This window comes from Sarcophilus harrisii, chromosome 1, assembly GCF_902635505.1.
Source record: "Sarcophilus harrisii chromosome 1, mSarHar1.11, whole genome shotgun sequence".
Lineage (NCBI taxonomy): Eukaryota > Metazoa > Chordata > Mammalia > Dasyuromorphia > Dasyuridae > Sarcophilus > Sarcophilus harrisii.
In genome coordinates this window covers 118,424,185-118,447,674 of record NC_045426.1, presented here as the reverse complement: position 1 = coordinate 118,447,674, position 23,490 = coordinate 118,424,185, and the positions used below count along the sequence as shown (strand labels likewise).

The 23,490-nt window shown below is 34.5% G+C and overlaps 1 protein-coding gene across 1 annotated transcript in view; it reads right to left on the bottom strand.

Moving 5' to 3' along the window:
- GLIS3 (GLIS family zinc finger 3) overlaps positions 1-23,490 on the bottom strand; it is a 597,159-nt gene that overhangs the window by 366,728 nt on the left and 206,941 nt on the right. The gene's annotated exons all lie outside the window — the stretch shown is intronic.

The following is a 23,490-nucleotide window of genomic DNA, read 5'->3' as shown; positions in this document are numbered from 1 at the left end:
CCTGAATTCAAACCCAGCTTCAGATACTTACTAGCTGGCTGACAACAACAAAATCTATTAAGAAAATATTTGTTTTGAGTTATAACATATATATATATATATATATATATATATATATATATATATATCCCATCTGATTTTGAAGTTTTCTGTCTTAGATCCTTTTACTCTCCCTAAATCTTTAGGATCCTCCTAGTATAAGATCCTGACTACCATCCTGAAATGAGGTTTCTTTCCTTACTAAAATAGAAGGAACAGAATTAATTGCCAAGTGCAAGTCAGGAGTCATGGTGAATAGGGGCAGAAACCATTGCAAAGTCCTTAGGGACTAGTTTTAAAATGCTGCTTTTTCTCTTTCCCACAGAATCAATACTTCAAATTGTCAGAAAATCCCACTTTTTCTTATCCCTTTTCAAAACTGGCATGAAATAAAGGAAATAAGAGCTTAGATACACTTGGATGGAGGTAGTAGTGATAAGTATAGTCGGGTTCACTGAAAATGGTAATATTGTGACAAAGAAGAAATGTTGAGAAAGCTTTAAACCTGGGTAATATCAGTGTATCTGAAAAAGGACAGAAGGTACACAAACACAAAGAACTAAGTGAAAATGATATTGACAGTGAGGCAGAGAGGTAATTTATAGAAAGTGGGAACCATTGATTTAGCCAAGGGGCACCAAAATTCAAGAGTCACTATTGAAGAAATGCCTAAAGAATAATTAAAGAAGGAAGGACATGAGCCTTGGGGAATCCCCTTACCAAATTGAATTGGTGTTTCTTATATACAGATACCATTGTAACTTCTGAGTGTGAGATAGAACTATCGTCCTAAAACAACAAAATGCCTCCCTCTTATTCATAAGAGAAGTCTGCATAGTCAGTAATAAAGGGGAAAGAATGAAGGTGAGTGAATTTAAATAGTGAGGAGAAGAAAGGTTAGGAGAATTTCTAATATCAGAAACAACTTCTTATAGGACAAGGACTTCTTATAGGTTCATGGTCAAGGTCAAGAACAAGTACTTATTGGTAAATGGGAAATACATACATACATATTTAGATTTTTTAGATTAGATGAAAGAAGAGATTCTTTGCCTTAATTGCTACCTAGCCTTAATTAATGAATGGGTGCAGTCTCACTCAAAATGAGACCTCACTAAAAAGGCCAAGGTCTTCCATCTCATCTAGGGTCATCTCTGGTCTTTCTGATCTATATATGACCACTAGATCCAGATGGCTCTGCAGGGGAAATTGAGGCAGGTGACCTTGCCCAGCCTTCCCTCTTTTAAATCCAATTCACTTGTGTGTCATGGGATCACTTTCCTGATGTCATGGTCTTCTTTGAGAACAAAGGACAAACAACAACATAAAGAAAGAATGCCTTCAGACAACCAAAACCAGGCCATCACCTTACAACAGTGTAATTTGAAAAGGGCTAGTGAAGATTTAAATATGACATCACCACTCCCCCTTCCTCAAAACAACAACAATAGTAATAACGATAATAATAACAATAATAATAATTGATTATTGGTGATTAAAGTTTGAGCCTTGGAGATACAGGTCTCTAGTTTAAGGCTTGCTGTTATTGTTTAGTCATGTCTGAGTTTTTATAAATCCATTTGGGGTTTTCTTGGCAAAAAACTGGAGTAGTTTGCCATATTCTTCTCTAACTGATTTTATAGATGAAAACCTGGAAGAAACAGGATTAAGCAGTTTGTCCAGGATCATGGAATCAATAAGCTTCTGAGGTCACATTTGAACTCAGATCTCCTTGATTACTGCTCCATTATACCACCTAGACACTCCCAATTTAAGGCTTGTCTTCCATAAAATTGCAATGGAAATTGGGGAGAAGAAGACACATTAAGTTCTGCCAATTATTAGACTTGTGATAACTGAGTATTTTTATTAGATTCTCTCATAAGAATAACTTGGATAAGGAGGCAAGGAGAGGTAACAGATATTTGCCACTGGGAAAAGAAAACATGCCGAAGGGGAGCACCTGAGAGTATAACAGGGAGGTAGTAGTACATCTGAAGAAAAATCACCTTTTCTTAGGATAGGAAGGTAAGAGAAAGGATTCTTTCTTTTTTAAAAATTAAAAAAAAAAAAAAACAAAAAACTGTGCTATCAATGGATAGAACTTGAAGGTCTAAACCCATTCCTAAATTTGGGAAATTAAAAGAGATTTTGGTCATAAAGGAATAAAATGAGCCATATGAGAAAATCTTAGAAACTACTCATGGAGTCTTAGAACTTAGAACTAGAAGAGTCTTGGTCATCCTTTGTCCAGTCCCTTCATTATATAGATGAGATAACCACAACTAAGAAAAGTGACTTGGTCATAATCACATGGGGAAGAAAAGTTGCAGAGCTCGGCTTACAATGCACTTGCATCATTACCAGATCTATCCCTTCTTCTACTACGTATACTGTTTTTTTTCAGTTATTGATTCATCCTTTGACACTTGCTTAGATGAAATGATTAAATCACAAAAAATTAATCACAAACAGAATCTTGGATTCAAATGTCCATCTGGAACTATCCAAACATTGGGGACCATAATTGGCTGACTCAATTGACCTCATGACTCATGACATGAGAAGGAAACTTATAAGCAGACAGCATAGAAGAGGATATGGCACTGATGGTGATATTTCCTACCTCTGTGAACCTGGATGATGAGATGGGTCTCAATGTCTTCATTTGTGAAATGGGTACAATAATCACACTACCTATTTCACAGGCTATTATAAAGAAACTGCTTTGTAAATCTTAAATAATTTTATATAAATGTAAGATGTTGTTGTTGTTGTTTAGTTGCTGCAGTGATATATGACTCTTTGTGACACCATTGGAGTTTTTTTGACAAAGATTCTGGGGTGGTTTGCCATTTTTTTCTCCAGCTCATTTTGCATATTAGGAAACTGAGGCAAACAGGGCTAAGTGATTTGCTCAGGGTCACACAGTAATTAAGTGTGTGAGACTATATTTGAATTCAGATCTTTCTGACTCCAGGACCAGTGCTCTATCCACTGCACTACCTAGTTGTCCATTGTCTTATAATTATTATAGTACAATTATTATTATATAATTTTGGCTGGAACATTTACAAGACAGAATCTTCAATTACTCTTTCCCCAAGGCTAATTATGCACATTTGGCCTTAAGATGCTTTTTACTTAATCATTGTAAATTGACTCCATTCTAATCAGGATTGATTTAATTTGTGCTTCCCTAAACATTTCAGGCATTCATTTATGCTGTGCATTAACTCTATATGAATAGAAAAAAGTAAATCCAATGAAATATGACTAGAAAAAGCAAATCCAAAGTAAATTCAATGCTGACAAGAGAAACCTTAAAAAGCTTGACAAATTGGGGGGCGGAGCCAAGATGGCGGAGAAGACACACGCGTCTTTCTAAGCTCTTCTCTTACCCTCTTTATCAATATTATATCGAGCCTCAAAAATAGTCTTGACTACTACACCAGAAGATAAGAGTAGAACAACTCACCAGCCGAAAAAAATCTGCAGTCTCGCCAAAAAAGGTTGGTTCCGGGGCCAGGGGGGAGATCAGCGCAGACAGGGAGAGAAATTAGGTTCTGAGGAGAGTCTCAAACCGAGGGTGAAGGCACAGATCTCAGCACAAGCTAGCAGCCCCAACCCGCAGTAAGGGGCTTTTCCTTGGGACAGTTGTGATCCTGCACGGCAGGAGGACGCAGCCCGGGTTAGCCTCCAATCTGCGCAGGGGGGAGCTCGGCTTGGGGCCATAGAGCTTTTCCAGGGCCGATTCCCATCAGGCAGAGACGCTGGGCAGAGTTTGTAGGCTGTCCTGCTCTGTGGTCTGCGCCAGCTGCTACACTCACAGTCCCACAAGAGGCTCCGCCTGGGCGTGACACTTTCACCACTTAGTCTCTAGCCGAGTGCAATCGATAATCCACTCAGCCCTACTTAAGCAGTTTGATAGCTCGCCCGGCTGAATCCACTCCTGTTGGGGGAAGGGAAACCTCACCCAGAGCGCTCCCATACCTCGGAGCGGGAAATCGGTTTACATCTTTCCCTGCTCTGCAGAGGAAGCTGGTAACCCCTTTGCCTAGGAGACCTACCCTAAAGGCTTTAAAACATGAATAAAAGATGAAAAGAACAATCACAGCTTCTATGCAGAAAAAAGCCACCTGAAGAGACCTCAAACAGCAAAAAATGCATCAGACTGTCCTCTTACATAATGCTCTCAGAAGAGACCATTAAAAGTCTCAAAAGAGAGTTAGAAGATAAATGGGGAAAGGAAAGAGAAGCTCTTATAAGAGAGCAACAACTTCCTGAAATACTAATTGAAAAGTTAAAAATTCTCAGGAAGTGCAGGGAAACAAAATTGGTGAATTGGAAAAATAAAGAACTCTAAGAAAGTAGGGATCCGTGGAATTGGAAAGACAAAGAACACGCAAGAAAGTAGGATCTGTGAATTGAAAAGAAAATAATTCACTAAAAAAAAAATTAGTGAAATGGAAAAATTCCACAGACCAAAACAATACAATTCAAAACTCAATTGGACATATACAGAAAGAAGTAAAAAGCTATTGAAGAAAATAATTCTTTAAAAATTAGAACTGAACAAATTGAAACTAATGATTCATTGAGACAGCAAGAATCAGTCAAGCAAAACAAAAAATGACAAACTGAAAACCACGAATTATCTACCTGCAAAACGACAGACTTGGAAAATAGATCTAAGAGAGATAATCTGAGGATTATTGGACTTTCTGAAAACTATGATGAAAAAAGAGCCTAGATACTATTTTTACAAGAAATCATCAAAGAGAACTGCCCAGATGTAATAGAATCAGAAGGTAAATAGGTATGAAAGAATTCATCGAACACCTTCTGAAAGAAACCCTAAAATAAAAACCCCAAGGAATATTGTGGCAAAATTTCAGAACTATAAGATTAAGGAAGAAAATTTTACAAGCAGCCAAAAACCATTTAAATACCGAGAAGTGCACAATAAGGATCACCCAAGATCTGGCTGCTCTACATTAAAGGAAAGAAGGGCCTGAAATGATATCTCGAAGGCACAAGAACTTGAGATGCAGCCAAGAATAAACTACCCAGCTAAGCTGAGCATTTTCTTCCAGGAAGAAGATGGATATTTAATGAAACAAATGAATTCCATTTGTTTCTGAAGAAAACCAGAACTAAACAAAAAATTTGATCTCCAAGAATAGAACCAAGAGATGCAGAAAAGGTAAAATAACTCTTGAGAATTGTATTTCTGTTGTGGATATACAAAAGAATACATGTATAATTTGATTGTACTGATATAACATAAAAAGGGAAGTAGATATGGAAAAGGGATGATGGCAGAATAAGGTGGGAAGGAGGGATAAAGAGGGAAACCACATCCCACAAAGAGGCTAAGGAAACTTATCATATCTGAGGGAATTTAGAGAAGGGAGGAACATTGTGTGAATCTTACCTCATCAGAGTTGGCTCAAAGAAAAATAATTGACATTTGTTTTAGAGAAAATTCTCCTCCTCATTAAAAACGTGGGGAGAGGAAAAGGAAAAGAAAAGAAGGGAAGGAAGGGGAAAGACTCAAAGGGGGAGGGAGGGATTATAAAGAGGATAAGTATCGTGATACAAGAGGGGTACATAAGTTTAAAAGGGGAAAGAGGGTTGGGGAGGCAAAAAAGTAAAGCACAATCTGGGGTTATTAGGATGGCAGGAAATACAGATTTAGTAATTCTAACCGTAAATGTAAATGGGATGAACTCCCATAAAGAGGAGGCAGATAGCAGACTGGATCAAAAGTCAGAACCCTACAATATGTTGTTTAAAGAAACACATTTAAAGCAGGGGATGCGTATAGAGTAAAAGTAAAAGGCTGGAGCAAAATCTATTATGCTTCAGGTGAAGTCAAAAGTAGGGTAGCCATCCTTATCTCAGATCAAGAAAAGTAAAAATTGATCTAATTAAAAGAGATAAGGAAGGTAACTACATCCTGCTAAAGGGTAGCATAAACAACGAAGCAATATCAATATTAAACATATATGCACTAAGTGGTATGGCACCAACTTCCTAAAGGAGAAGTTAAGAGAGTTGCAAGAAGAAATAGACAACAAAACTGTAATAGTAGGAGATCTCAACCTTGCAACTCTGAGAATTAGACAAATCAAACCACAAAACAAATAAGAAAGAAATTAAAGAAGTAATATAATATTAGAAAATTAGGTATGTTGGATCTTTGGAGAAAATTGAATGGAGATAGAAGAGAATATACTTTCTTCTCAGCAGTTCATGGAACCTATTCAAAATTGACCATATATTAGGACATAAAGACCTCAAATTAAATGCAAGAAAGCAGAAATAGTAAATGCTTTCTTTTCAGATCATGATGCAATAAAAACTACATTCAACAAAAAGTTAGGGGAAATAGACCAAAAAGTAATTGAAACTAAACAATTCATCTTAAAGAATGATTGGGTGAAGCAGCAAATTATAGATACAATTAATAATTTCACTAAGATAATGACAATGATGAGACATCATACCAAAATTTGTGGGATGCAGCCAAAGCGTAATAAGAGGGAATTTTATATCCTTAGAGGCTTACTTTGAATAAACAGAGAAAGAAAAGATTAATGAATTGGGCTTAAACTAAAAAACTAAAAAGACCAAATTAAAAACCCCAATCAAATACTAAATTGGAAATTTAAAATTAAAAGGAGAAATTAAAATATTGAAAGTAAAAACTATTGAACTAATTAATAAAACTAAGAGTTGGTTCTATGAAAAGCCAATAAATAGATAAGCCTTTGATAAATCTGATTAGAAAAAGGAGGGAGGAAAATGAAATTAGTAGTCTTAAAATGAAAAGGGAGAACTTTCCACCAATGAAGAGGAAATTAGAGAAATAATAAGGAGTTATTTTGCTCAACTTTATGCCAATAAATTTGATAACCTAAGTGAAATGGATGACTACCTCCAAAAATACAGACTTCCCAGACTAACAGAGGAAGAAGTAAATTGTTTGAATAGTCCCATTTCAGAAAAAGAAATAGAACAGGCAATTAAACAACTCCCTAAGAAAAATCCCCAGGACCAGATGGATTTACATGAATTTTACCAAACATTTAAAGAACAATTGGCCCCAATGCTATATAAATTATTTGATAAAATAGGGAATGAAGGAGTCCTACCAAATTCCTTCTATGACACAGACATGGTACTGATACCTAAACCAGGTAGGTGAAAACAAGAAAGAAAATTATAGACCAATCTCCCTAATGAATTGATGCTAAAATCTTAAATAAGATATTAGCAAAAGTCTACAGAAAATCATCTCCAAGATAATACACTATGATCAAGTAGGATTTATACCAGGAATGCAGGGCTGGTTCAATATTAGGAAAACTATCAATATAATTGGCCATGTCAATAACCAAATTAACAAAAACCATATGATCATCTCAATAGATGCAGAAAAGCATTTGATAAAATCCAACATCCATTCCTATTAAAAACACTTGAGAATATAGGAATAAATGGACTTTTCCTTAAAATAATCAGCAGCATCTATTTAAAACCATCAGTAAGCATCATATGTAATGGAGACAAACTCCAACCATTCCCAATAAGATCTGGAGTGAAACAAGGTTGCCCACTATCACCTTTACTATTTAATATTGTATTAGAAATGCTAGCTTATAGCAAAAGAGCTGAGAAAGAGATTAAAGGAATAAGAATAGCCATGAGGAAGCCAAATTATCACTCTTTGCCGATGACATGATGGTATACTTAGAGAACCCCAGAGATTCTGCAAAAGTTATTAGAAATAATCCACAACTTTAGCAAAGTTGCTGGTTATAAAATAAACCCACATAAGTCATCAGCATTCTTATATCACTCAATAAAATCCAACAGTCAGAGTTACAAAGAGAAATCCCATTTAAAGTAACTACTGATAATATAAAATATTTAGGAATCTATCTGCCAAGGGAAAATCAGAAACTTTATGAGCAAAATTACAGACCACTTTTCACACAAATTAAGTCTGATCTAACCAATTGAAAATATTAAATGCTCTTGGATAGGGCGAGCAAATATAATAAAGATGACAATATTACCTAAACTAATCTATTTATTTAGCGCTATACCAATCAGACTCCCAATAAACTATTTTAATGACCTAGAAAAAAACCCAACAAAATTCATATGGAAAAACAAAAGGTCAAGAATTTCAAGGGAATTAATAAAAAAAAATCAAATGATGGTATAGCTGTACCAGATCTAAAACTATACTATAGAGCAGCAGTTACAAACTATTTGGTATTGGCTAAGGAATAGATGAGTTGATCAGTGGAATAGATTAGGTTCAAGGGATAAAACAGTCAACAAATATAGCAACCTAGTCTTTGACAAACCCAAAGATCCCAGCTTGGGATAAGAACTTACTGTTTGATAAAAATTGCTGGGAAAATTGGAAACTAATATGGCAGAAACTAGGCATTGATCCATACTTAACGCCGACACCAAGATAAGGTCAAAATGGGTTCATGACCTAGGCATAAAGAATGAAATTATTAATAAATTAGAGGAACATAGGATAGTTTACCTCTCAGACCTGTGGAAGGGGAAGGTTTTATGACCAAAGCAGAACTAGAGATCATTACTGATCACAAAATAGAAAATTTCGATTATACCAAACTGAAAAGTTTTTGTACAAACAAAACTAATGCAGACAAGATTAGAAGGGAAGCAATAAACTGGGAAAATATTTTTACAGTCAAAGGTTCTGATAAAGGCCTCATTTCCAAAATATATAGAGAATTAACTCTAATTTATAAAAAATCAAGCTATTCTCCAATTGAAAATGGTCAAAGGATATGAACAGACAATTCTCAGATGAAGAAATTGAAACTATTTCTAGTCATATGAAAAGATGCTCCAAGTCATTATTAATCAGAGAAATGCAAATTAAGACAACTCTAAGATACCACTACACACCTATCAGATTGGCTAAGATGACAGGAAAAATAATGATGATTGTTGGAGGGATGGGAAAACTGGGACATTGATTCATTGTTGGTGGAGTTGTGAACTAATCCAACCATTTTGAGAGTAGTTTGGAACTATGCTCAAAAGTTATCAAACTGTGCATACCCTTTGATCCAGCAGTGTTACTACTGGGATTATATCCCAAAGAGATTATAAAGAAGGGAAAGGGACCTGTATGTGCACGAATGTTTGTGGCAGCCCTTTTGTAGTGGCTAGAAACTGGAAACTGAATGGATGTCCATCAGTTGGAGAATGGCTGAATAAATTGTGGTATATGAAAATTATGGAATATTACTGTTCTGTAAGAAATGACCAACAGGATGATTTCAGAAAGGCCTGGAGAGACTTACACGAACTGATGCTAAGTGAAATGAGCAGGACCAGGAGATCATTATATACTTCAACAACAATACTAGATGATGACCAGTCCTGATGGATCAGGCCATCCTCAGCAATGAGATCAACCAAATCATTTCTAATGGAGCAGTAATGAACTGAACTAGCTATACCCAGAAAAAGAACTCTGGGAGATGACTAAAAACCATTACATTGAATTCCCAGTCCCTATATTTATGCACACCTGCATCTTTGATTTCCTTCACAAGCTAATTGTACAATAATTCAGAGTCTGATTCTTTTTGTACAGCAAAATAATGTTTTGGTCATGTATACTTATTGTGTATCTAAGTTATATTTTAATATATTTAACATCTACTGGTCATCCTGCCATTTAGGGAGGGGTGGGGGTAAGAGGTGAAAAATTGGAACAAGAGGTTTGGCAATTGTTAATGCTGTAAAGTTACCCATGTATATATCCTGTAAATTAAAGGCTATTAAATAAAAAAAAAAAAAAAAAAAAAAAAAGCTTGACAAATTGAATGCAACAAGCATCTGTCAAAAACTTTGATTAGCAATAGTCTTCTCTTTTCATATTATAAAAGGAAATGTTTTACTAAGGGAGAACAATTCACACAAAATAATTCTTATGGCATCTGTCCACATCTTAATCATTTTACCCAACTAATTAAATAGTTTCAGTCTCCAGTTTTTCTACTTTTTAAAAATAGAAACTTCACACAAAAGAAACAAATGTATGCTCCTCCCCATATATGTGAGATGCCGCTTCCATGACCTCCCTTGACCTTAATTTCCTCTTCTATAAAACAGGGGCCTTTAAGACCCTTTATAGCTAGAGGTCTACAGTACTATGAATCAAATTTAATTGAAAAGCTAAAACAAGGACAGCACTAACTTAACTCTTGATTAAATCCTTGGGCAATCTGTAGGAAAAGCTAATACTGTAGTTCATCTATAGAAGAGCACATTAACACCTCAATGATGATTAATTTAGTCTTTAAATTATTAATTAATGCACATTATTATTGGCTTTATATTTGAGGTTTCATCTAAAAATGGACATATCTTGGAAATGGCTAATTTTTTAAATCCACATACAATTAACAATAAAGCCTTACACACAAAAATGCCTATTTAGTAATCATAAGCAAAGACATGCACTGACCCTTTTCCTAACAGAATCAAGAAGAAGTTTTTCAAGTGACCTTGTGATGAGTCTTCCCCATCCACATCTTTTGGGATATACTGTTTGTCAGAGTAGGCATTTTATATCACAGTCTAAAGAACAAAACTTTCTTAAGGGTACATATAACATTGTAGAACACAGGCAGGCAGATATGTAGAGAAAATAGTGATAAGAAATCACATGCCCCAGAACTTCTTTATAATGAAATAAGATTTCATAATTTGTTCTATCTCCATTTAATATATAGTTGTATGATAATGCCATAAAGTCTTAAAGAAAATCAGACAAAAGGTTTGGTCTCTTCACCTTTACAAGATTGTCAGAAGAGGAGATATGCCAATGTTCTCTTAAGATTTACAGGTAGTCTCTCAGATCTGTAGAGAAGGAAGGAATTTGTGGCCAAAGAGGAACTGGAGTTCATTATTGAACAAAAAATAGATAATTTTGATTATATTAAATTAAAAAGGTTTTGTACAAACAAAACTAATGCAGACAAGATTAGAAGAGAAGCAATAAACTGGGAAAACATTGTTACATTCAAGGGTTCTGATAAAGGCCTCATTTCTAAAATATATAGAGAATTGATTCAAATTCATAAGAATTCAAGCCAATCTCCAATTCATAAATGGTCAAAGGATATGAACAGACAAATTTGAGATAAAGAAATTGAAACCATTTCTAATCACATGAAAAGGTGCTCTAAATCACTGTTGATCAAAGAATTGCAAATTAAGACAACTCTGAGGCACCTCTCAGATTGGCTAAGATGACAGGAAAAGATAATAACTGATGTTAGAGAGGATGTGGGAAAACTGGGACACTAGTACATTGTTGGTGGAGTTGTGAACCGAGATAACCATTCTGGAGAACAATTTAGAACTATACCCAAAGGACTATCAAACTGTACATACCCTTTGACCCAGCAATGTTTCCACTGGGCTTGTATCCCAAAGAAATCTTAAAAGAGGGAAAGGGACCCACATGTGCAAAAAATGTTTGTGTTACTTCTTTTTGTAGTGGCAAGAAACTGGAAACTAACTGGATACCCATGAATTGGCTGAATAAACTGCGGTATATGAATGTTAAAGAGTATTATTCTGTAAAAAATGACCAGCTGGATGATTTCAGAGAGGCTTAGAGAGACTTACATGAACTGATGCTAAGTGAAATGAGTAGAACCAAGAGATCATTGTATGTGGCAACAACAAGATTGTAGGATGGTTAATTCTGATGAACGTGGTTCTTTTCTACAATGAGATGACTCAGACCAGTTCCAATGGTCTTGTGATAAAGAGAATCATTTATACCCAGAGAGAAGACTGGGAACTAAGAATGGATCACAACAGAGCATTTTGATTCTTTTTGTTGTGGTTTGCTTGCATTTAATTTTCTTTTTCATTTTTTCCTGTTTGACCTGATTTTTCTTGTGCAGAAGATAATTATATAAATACATATCCATATATTGGGTTTAACATGTATTTTACCATGTTTAACATATATTGGATTGCTTGCCATGGGGAGGGGAGTTGGGGAAAAGGGAGGAACACAAGGTTTTGCAAGGGTTAATTCTGAAAAATTATCCATGCATATGTTTTGAAAATAAAATAGTTTTAATAAAAAAAAAAGATTTATTGATAATTGCTATGTGCCTGAATTCATGCCTCCCTGATAATATACTCAAAAGAACATCCTCCTTTTACCGAAATCTTATTCATCCAAATTGCACATGTTTAACCTATCTCAAATTGTTTATTGTCTTGAGGAAGAGGAAGGGAGGAAAATTAGGAAGACAAGGTTTTGCAAAGGTGAAGGTTAAAAACTATCTTTTCATGTATTTGGGAAAATAAAATAATTGTAAACATTTGATTAATCTATCAAAAATACTAATAATTTTTCGCACCAAATACTCTTAATCCTTAAAAATTCAATTTGAGGACTGTTAGATTTGGTGTCATTTTAAACAGCACTTATTAAACACCTTTTATATGCTATTTTCTAGGAAAGCAATGAAAAAATATTGGAGCCTCTGTCTTCAGTGAAATTGATAGAAAGAAAAGGAGGAGATGGATGGCAGATGTAAGGGAGAATTCACAACACAGGTAAATATTATATAAGATTCGTGTTTTGTCTTTTTATCATTCAACATCTAATGCAGAAAATAACATAGAAAGGATTCAATATATGTTTGCTGAATGAATGAAGAAAAGGAGAAATAAAGGGAGTAAAAAAAAAAAAGAAAGTAGAGATCAAATAAAAGATTCTAGGAATATTTGGGAAGGAAATGAATACCAATAACTGAGAGGTGAGTAAGGAGAAGAAGAAAGATAAGGCAATGTTCTGGAAAAGAAAAGCAAGAATCCCTTCAGAGCTCCTCTTAATAAAACAACCACAAATAGGCTTATTGCCAGGTTCAGCAATTAACTATAGATCCGATCCATCTTTACTTCTCTTTGCAGGGGTCCACATCTTGCTTTCCCACTAATCGGACATTGACTTCTTCTGTCTTTCCAGGTGGGATGCACAATATGGCTGTTCCAGAATGGGACATAGCAGTCAACAATCTCAAGGTGCCAGATGTGAAACTACATTCATTTCTTCCAGTTTCTTTTGCCCCAAACTCTCTGTAACTGAATCTAATGCACAATTAGTAATGCTGGCTTTGATTTTATAAATACAGTAAAAGTTCATAAACCTGTCTGGAAAAATTAAAAAAAAATACTTCTTTCATGGCACTTTTACTCTAAACTTGAAACAAACTTTTTTAAAAAAAGATCAAAGAAGTAGTAACTTTTTGAGAATTAAAAAAAAATTCACGTAAATGTGAAATTCTATCTGAACTTGAAGAATGTCATCACTTCCACTCAAAGAAAGTATCCACTTTGCAAAATTTTTGGCCAATTGAGATCATTAAGTATTCAGATTCAGACAAAAGACTTTTCTAATAAGGCTCCAAACTTATTTTACACACTTCTGCAGCTTGAATAAATTAAGGCAAACATCTACTGCTTACTGAATCTATATAAGAACCAAACATTCAAGAATAGAGGTTTGCTTTCTTTTTTCTTTTCTTTTCTTTTTTGTCTGTAATGATGGTGGTCGTGGTAGTATTTGTTGTTGTTGTTACTCTCATAATTGGATAATTGGTAAAGGTTTTATAGAAACTGTATGAAAATAAAATATTCTACCCATGTACAAAATAAGATGAAGTACCATAAAAAGAAAGCATCATAAAAGGGTAATGTGTGATGTGCTTAATGATTTTTTTTTCTAGTGAAGATGAATTCCCTCAAACAAATATTTAACCTCTTAAAAAGTACAAAATGATTATCTAATAAATTTCAATAGTGCTGGAATTTAAGAGAAAAGAAACACAAACCACTACATGCTTTGAAACACTGGCCCATATCTGCTACTAATTTTTCTTCAGGACAAAGTTCGTGAAAGGCTAGTTCCTCAGGTAAACTGGATCAAATGCCTCCTCAGGGGAAATGAAATTATTCCCTTTCTCCCTCCAACAGCAGATTCCTAAATTGGCTGTGTGATGCAAAATCCAATTTGGCAGGTACCTTATAGACCTCAGCCAATGCCACATCTGGAGAGAATTTCTAAGGTTTCTCCTTTACCTTTGCTGGGGGATATGAAGCCTAAGGTGATAAATAGACGTCTACAGGCTATTTATTATACATGCAAAAATATGCACACATATCTCTTTGCTGTAAGAAAATCACTAAAAAATATCCTGGGGTATTGTTTTATTTTTTGGGGGGGAAAGTCTTATGATTATCTCTATAATATGGATATTCACTATTTTGATGCCTTATGGGATATGAACTAGAAGCTACACTGCCTCTGATTTTTACCAGATGTTTCATTGGTGGTGTTTCAGCTCTGAGAGATGAGGAAGATTTAACTTGTAATTTTACTCATTTAGTCACATCAGGCATTTTGATAAAATTTAATGTTTTGATAGTTCACTAAGTTTTTGGTAATTTACTCCATCTAAATATCAGGGGTGTGCTTGAAGATTAGGAATTTTCAAAGTCTCCTGGTCCTATATCTCATGTTAAATGATCTAGGTTCAAACCTGAAGTCAGTTACTTAATACCAGGGGGACCTTGAGCAGAATGCATCCTTTCGGAGTATCTTAGTTTCTTCATTTGTCAAATGAGAGAAAATTGGACTAGAGAATCTCTAAGACTACTTTAGTTTCTAAACCCAAGATCCTACAATCTCCCACAATCTCCCAATGACCCATATGGTATGGAAGTAACGTAACTCTTGCATCTCCAAGATTATACCCACAGAATAAAGACTCATAACAGTTGTCTTGAGGTAACAGAGTGGTAAGAAATTCCTAGGGAGTAGGCCAGCCAAGTGATGATGAACTCTTTAGCCACAGAACTCATAAAATTATCAAAAATACAAAATGATCCTCAAAATTCTTTATTTTGTCTGGATTTTTAAATGGATGAAGAACTTTTTTTCTTATATATTGACACTTTCATAAGTGGTTCATAAAGGCTTAGCATCCCATTGAGGAAAGTTCTGCAACTAAGTTAATTAACAATTTTTTGAAAAGGAAAATGATCTTATGAGCAAGACAACCTATGGAAAAAGAAGTTAGACTGATGACTTGATTGTAATTGTTGTTGAGTCTTCAGCTGTTTTTGTCTCTTTTACATGAATTTTATTTTTAAAAATTGCTGTTACTTACTATAACATCGTTATTTTTTCATTTTAACAAAGATAAATACCCTCAAATATCTAATTTCTTTAAAAAGAGTTGGAACTAATAATATTAATATTATAAGAAATATTGTTTTTAATATTAATAGTGGTTTACAAATCACATTATATATATGTGTGTGTTTATGTGTATATATATATATATATATACACATACATGTATGTATATATACTTTGATCCTTAATACAATCATATAAGGTAAACTTCTTAAAATAAACCAATTCTGAAAACAGCACCCCATTGCCAGTTTTTACCTAAGGATCAGTGTCAGAATGCAGAAGCTTTTAGAAAAAAGCTAATGTGGGAAATAATTAAAGATTATCAATTAAGAGAACCTAGTTTCTAATTCCTGTTCTGCCACTAATTAGCTGTGTACTAGGCTAGAGTCAAAAACACCTGAGTTGAAATCTGGGCTCAGATATTTACAACAGTATAACTTTGAACAGATCTCTTAACTTCTGCTTGCTTTGCTTTTCTGCTCTGTAAAATAGGGATACTAATAGCACCTACCTCCCAGGATTGTTATGAGGATCAACTGAGAAAATAATAATTAAGTACTTAGCACATAGTAAATGCTTTTTAAATGTTAGTTATTATTATTATTATCATTGCCATCATCATCCTCTCCAGGCCACACTTTCTACTTTAAGATGAGTATAGACTTTAAATGATTCTCTTAGATTCCTTAGAGTCTAAAAATCTGTAATTACAGCACCAAATCCTAACCTATTAACACAATAATGTGAGGAACCTACATCTTTTGTCCTTTCCTGGGATTCATAATGAATTAGTTTTCCACAAGATACATCCTGGCTACATGAAATATCTTGGCCTAGAGATTTTGGAAGCAGTCAACAAATAGAGTAATATCCTATGCTCTGAATTTATTTTCTTATATTCACATTTGAATGTTACAGAGATATCCTTAAAAATGAACTGCCCAATATTCAGGCCAAAGCAAATATTCTAGGTTTTGCCAGTCAAAATGCCTGTGGAGAAATGAGTCAATTCATACAAAATTCAAAGCTGTCTTTTGGCTAGTGACATTTTTATGAAAATCCATGGGTGGGTGAAAATTTTGCAAAAGTCTCTTTTGTGATTGGGTAGGATTCATCCAGGAAAAATAAACAACTTGTAAGTGGAAGCCCATAATCCTGTAGGTCCCTTGTTCCCACTCCCTAAACTTCTGGCAAAATTGCTTTCTATTGTGCACGATGGCAAATCATCAATTTCTCCAAGTCTTGGCATCAGTTTCACAATCAGAACTTAATCTCTCCGAAATTCAATTTCCTTATCTGTAAAATGGGGATAATAATAAACACAGGGCAAATCTCACAGGGTTTGAGGGAGAGAAGGCATTCTATACACCTTAAAATCAGGAGTCCTCAAACTTTTAAAATAGGGGGTCAGTTCACTGTCCCTCAGACTGTGGGAGGACCAGACTATAGTAAAAACAAAAATTTTATTTTGTGGGCCTTTAAATAAAGAAACTTCCCCCCAAAAGAAAGAAAGAAAGAAAGAAAGAAAGAAAGAAAGAAAGAAAGAAAGAGACTTCATAGCCCTGGGTGAGGGGGATAAACATCCTCAGCTGCCACATCTGGCTCGCGGGCCATAGTTTGAGGACCTCTGCAATCATTCTACAAATTATAGTTATACAACATGTTGATGATTTATCCTATCCACCCTTGCTAATCTCCTCCCTTTTTTCTACCCAGAAGATGAGAAAATCTAAACAGACTTTATTTAGAATTCTATTAAGGTACTAATTCTACATGTCAAATATTATTCAATCTGATGGACAAAATCTCCATACATATTATGTGTATGGATATGTAATTCTGTGTATGTATATTTATATATTTCCTGTATCTTTCCCTTTGTATCTTCCCTTCATTAATCGAAGCATGAAATTTATTAGAACAGTAACTGCATATGCATGTGAGAATGGTTAGAAGAAATCAATACAATCGTCAAGGATTCTCTTTTTTTAATCGCATTTTGGAGGCTATCCCAGTATTATAGGAATTAGCACCAAAAGCATATTAGAAGTTATATGATCACTTCGTTGTATAAGGGGGGGGGGGCGGTAAATAAGGAAGATAATTCTGAAAAAAACCATTCTTAGCACTTCTGGAATAATGATCATGTCAAAGTTGCAAATGCTAGAAAGGACATATCAATCCATAAACTCCACTGAAAATCCAGGTAACTTTCCAAACCAAAATAGCTTCCCTAGCTATCACTCCCTTCTTAGAATATAAATTCACTGAGGGCAGGAACTGACTTTTCTTTTCTTTTTATATCTCCTGAGCTTTTAATAAATTCTTCCCCCAAGGCTCCATTCAGGAACCTCTTCCTTCCCTATTCCCCAATCCATTCAAATGGAGTTTTCCCTTTTTCTTGAACTTTATCAAAAATTAGAGTTTAAACTGCTTATGTCTTTTATATTATTTTTCTTTCAATACTTGTATATAGATTAATAACAGTGCAGACACAGGGAAGAAAAAGAAAGATACAGAGAGATAGAGAAAGGAGAGAGAAAAGGAGAAAGGAAAGGGGAAGGGGGGGAGGCAGGGAGATACTATCTCAGATTGAGATTAAAAAAGACAAATTGCGACTCACCATAGTATTATGCTGCTCTCCCCCTAGAGAGTGACCTATTGACTTGATCTCTTTATAGCTTTAGGCCTCAGTTTCAGCACTCCTGAGTAGTCCTTCCTATTTGATTACTCCCAAAGAATCCTTCCTGATTGCAGATGATTGAACCCCATACTCTTTTTCCTTAAAATCAGGCTAGAAGTGATCCCTCTTTCCATAAATCCCTTATCCTTCTCTGAACTCTGATCTCTACTCATCACATTTTCACTTGTATAAATTAAATGTCTTATCCCCCTGTTATTGTTATTCAGTAGTTTTACAGTTCCATCTGACTTTTTTAAACCACATTTGAGATTTTCTTAATAAAGACACTGAAGTAGTCTGCAATTTCCTATTCCAGCTCATTTTATAGATGAGGAAACTGAGGTAAAAAGGGATAAATGATTTGCTCAGCATCATACAGCTATTAAGTGTTTGAAGTCACATTTGAACTCATGAAGATGAATCTTCTAGATTGCAAGTCTACTGCTCTATCCACTAAAACATCTAGCTGCAATCTTATCTCTGTACTGTATTGCAAACTTCTTAATGACAAGAGCTGGGTCACTTTGAATCCTTGGCTATCCACTGTCTAAGACAGTTGCTTGCATGGAATAAATGCTTTAATAATGCCTGTTCAACAGAATTGTTTTATGCACCCAAAATGAACTTGGCACTGCCCGCACTGGCAGTAGCCTCTCACAGCAAGCATGCTGTCAGTAGGCGGACCTTTCACATATTCCTTTTTTTTCACTGCGCCTTTCAAAATCACCCTGTGTTGCCTGTAGTCATGGTGATTAGGCACAATTGGGCCATCATATCTGCTTGGGTCAATAAGCTAAGTGAGTGAAAATGATGACTAGCTCCAAAAATTGTACACACCAAATTAATCACAGTTAAACAATCATGAAGAAGAAAAAAATACAAACTGTTTTAAAATAGCACGTTCCTTACACTCATACCATGTGATGCAGCCACAGAAACCAAAAGATCATTTCATGTTTCCAAAAGAGAACTGTGGTCATTTTATTTGGCCCTAACTCTGAAACTTCAAGTCTGCAACCACTAGATTTTTTTTTCCAAGTAAAGAGAGATAAAATACTACAGTCTTAGAAATTATTTGTATCTGGCTTCAAAAACCTAATGTTCACAGAATGAGAAATATGTTGTTTACAATAGGTAGATATGTATGTATTTTTTCCTTGGGTTCCTATTCATATTGACAATGGCAGATATCTTTTCTTCCATTATTGTTTGAGAACATTGCTAAACCTTTATTATACAATAATCTTGCTTGAAGTTGACAGTATTTCTTAACAACAAACAGAAATTTTCTTCCAACATACAAACTGGTTTTCAGAACAAATGATGACTGTGACTCATTCATATAGTTAATGTCTTATCAAGAAATAGAGTCTTAAAACTAGAAATATAATTTTAAGAAACATTCAAATATAAATATTAATACAGAATCCATCCATTCGCATATTCATCTATTCATTCATACATAAATCATTTACTAAGCACCTGTGTTGTGCAAAGCACTGTGCTAACTTTTTGATAGCATCATCATTAAGACGTGAGGCTATCCCTGCTCTCATGGTGCCTTCAATGTAGCAAAAGAGACATGATTCCCACAAAAACATTAATGCTGTATTATACTCCACAAAAAAATTAAAGAGGAGAATCAGAGAAACTAAAATAGGTACCAATCACAGCATAGGACAGCAAAACTGTGAAAAATCATTTCCAATTAAAAAATATGAACAGAAAATTTTCAAATGATGAAATTAAAGTCAACTATAGTCATATGAAAAGATGCTCTAAATCACTATCAATTAGAGAAATGCAGATTAAAACAACACTGAGATAGCACTACATACCTCTCAGATTGTCTAAGATGACAAAAAAAGATGATAAATGTTGGAGAGAATGTGGGAAAACTGGGACACTAATAAATTGTTGATGGAGTTGTGAAATAATCCAACTATTCTGGAGAACAATGTGGAACTATGCCCGAAGGGCTATCAAATTGTACATCCCCCTTAACTCAGCAGTGTCATTACTGGGTGTGTAGCCCAAGGAAATCATAAAGAAGGGAAAAGGACTCACATGTGCAAAGATGTTTGTTGCAGCTCTTTTAGTGGTAGCAAAGAATTGGAAAATGATTAGATGACCATCAATTTGGGAATGGATAAATAAGTTGTGGTATATGAAAATAATGGAATATTATTGTTTTATAAAAATGATGAACAAGGTGATTTTAGAAAGGCCTTAAAAAGACTTAAATGAACTGAGGCTGAGCAAAACAAGCAGAACCAGAAATACATTATACATAATAATGTTCAGTGATGAACTATGAAAGACTTGGTTCTTCTTAGTGGTTCACTAATCCAAAGCAATATGAATAGACGCTGGAAAGAAATCCAGAAATCCAGAGATGCCATCTGCATCGATAAAAAGAACTATGGAGACAGAATGTAAATCAACACATACTATGTTCACTTCTTTTTTCTATTTTTTTCTCTTCCATGGTTTTACCTTTTTGCTCTGATTTTTTTCTTCCAACATGATATATAAAGTTAAGTGTATTAAAAAGAAATATTTTTTAAGTACAAAAACATTTTCAAGGAGGGGAAAATATGTCAATGCTTTGGATTTCTGAGTTTTAACATCACAAAAAATGATTCTATTAAATATATCAATAAAATAAAACAGATTTACATGTAATAATGTACATTAGATTTACATGTAATGATGTACATTAGAGGAGAAATCGTGGTAGATAGGGAAAAGGTAGAAGTCAGAAATGCAACTCTTATGCTCATGCTAACAGAAATACCAACCTGAAAAATTCACTCTGGCTTTCACTTAAGTATTTCTATTTTAAATTGGAATTTTGGAGTTTGACAATTGTTGACCTTATGCCAAGAATGATTTGTGCATTTGAAAACCCGTGTAAACAATGATTATGAAATTCACTGAATAATAAAAAAGTTGAAGAAATACTTCTGGAAAATTCATTTTGCAACTTAAGTTTTCCCAAATTCATGATGTTTTTACTTATTTCAATCAAGCCAAATCCAGGGAACTATTTTCACCCAAAGTTAATCAAAACTAAAGGTTATATACAGTTTGTTTTTAAAGTCTGAAGGTTTTTTTTTCTGATTGGACTATAGCTACAATCCACCAGTGTTCTCTGAACAGTACATATTATTGGTTTTTCCTCTCTGATATATAAAATGTAGAATACCACTCACTGACAGAGTGAAGGTTAGAGGCTGAAATGCTCTTATTTTCCTGATTGGCTTAAGCCAGCGTTCTCCTAATTTATGAGTTTCAGGTTTCACCTTAAAGAATAACAATATAATATTTGGCACAAACAGACACAAATGCAATTTAATTTTTATTTCATCCAAAATATTATTTAAATTGTTTTAAAACTACTAAATATTTTTTTTTAAAAAGCTGCCTGTAATAATAACCTAAATCAGCTGACAACATTTGTTTGCTCACAACATTAATTGAGGATGACTCAGCATATCATGTTGACAATCAAGCAGAAGCATATGGTAGAGATTCTTTATATTAGGACTTGCCATGGAAGGGAGAGGAAGCTAGAAGGGGAGAACCACAGTTCAAGAGATTTATGTTTCAGACCTGTGAAAACCTACAGCATCTTCAATGTACAGGAATTCCTGGAATTCCCACTTTTTAAGTCTAAAGAAATGTTTCTTTCCATCCACACTAATAACTGTTAAAATAAGCTGTCTGAGACAGTGCAAATCCTTCCTGCTGTTGCCAAGACTATCATAGCTGAGATGTCCTCCATTAATGTTATAAGCAAACAAAACAGGTGTCAGCTGATTTTCGGGGTTATTATTGCTGGCAGCTTTTTTTCCACTAAACAGGATCGTAGATTTAGAAGGAGAAGGAATCTGAGTCTAAATGTCTCATTTTACAAAAGAAGAAACTGAGTCTTAGAGAGATAAAATTGCTTACCCAAAGTTATACAGAGTCTAAGCAAGGCAGGAGACATGAGTCCTTCCTGAATGGGGATTCAGGAAAATCTGAGTTCAAATGCAGCCTCATACACTAACTAGCTATGTTACCAGAGGTATTAACTTCTGTTTCCCTTAGCCTATTGGAGAAAAAAATAGCAAATCTCTCCAATACCTTGCAAAGAAAACTTTATATTGGATCATGAAAAAGTTAGAAATGACTAAATGATTGAATAACAACAATCATCACCATCATCTCTCTATATCAAGTTCTGCCCTCCCCCCCCATACAACATTGCCTTTCTATATTTTCTCAGATGTCTGCTAGATGTGAGACAAATGAAGAGTCATTTATTGTAAAATAGCTATATAGATGAAAAGTAAAACTATGATCAGGGCTTATACCATGAAAGAAAGAAAGAAAAAAACTCAGCATGCAAATAGTTCTTCTCTAGCACTAAAGAAGTGAAACTTCCTCAGCTTCTTTTTGCACCTCTTTGCCAAGTGCCTTTATGCAAAAGGGATATGTCCCCGTATAAGCCTTCTTTCTTTGAGTCCTGAACATTTTAATTATAGCTATCAATCATTATAACTCATTTATCCATATAGGCATATGAAGCATAAATTTTACTAGCAAAACTCCTTCATGTTGAGTTCTTTTCCAAATAGCAAACTTTCCCCTACTCCAACTCCCGTTATTTTTCACTTCCTCTGAAGAACAAGGAGAAAAATGCTTAGAATATTTGCTTTAGAAAAGGTTTAAACTTTGTTTGCTGATGGTATATGTATTCTCCAGAACAGTCATAATAATAAATAGGTGAAAGACCCCAAGTTGGTACGTATCTCATCAATATTGATTCAATTGCTTTGGAGAAAGGACAACCAATGCCTGAGTATTTCTCTCAAGCATGGAACACTTACTTTATTAAGGTTACTATCACAGGATGGACAGGTCTAGAAAGCTCCACAAACTAAAAAAACATTCTGTTACTCAACTAAACGATGACAGCTTAAGAATGCATAGGAAATATTTTCACTCAACAATTAGATGCTTCTCCCCTCCTCAGATCTTATTTGAGCATGTTTATTCTTCAACTAACATGCAAAAGTCAAGATATTCTATCCCTACCCTGCAAGCTATGTTTAGGAAAATTACATCTTGAACTTTTCATTGAATTAAACTTTGATATCCTACTGAATGTGTGTGTGTGTGTGTGTGTGTGTGTGTGTGTTTAAATGCATATCACCACCTGGGAAGTATCCATCTATATGGAAATGCTTGGTACACACACATACACACAGATATATATATGGATGGATATACATATATATGTTATACACACACACATACACATATAAATACTTGGTTCTCAGGTGGTACCACTGATACATTTTTGTGCATGTATATATTCCATGTGTGTATGAATGTATATTTTGGTATAAACACACACACACAAACATATACACACACACATGCATGTGCAAATCCAAAGGAGGTCAATGAT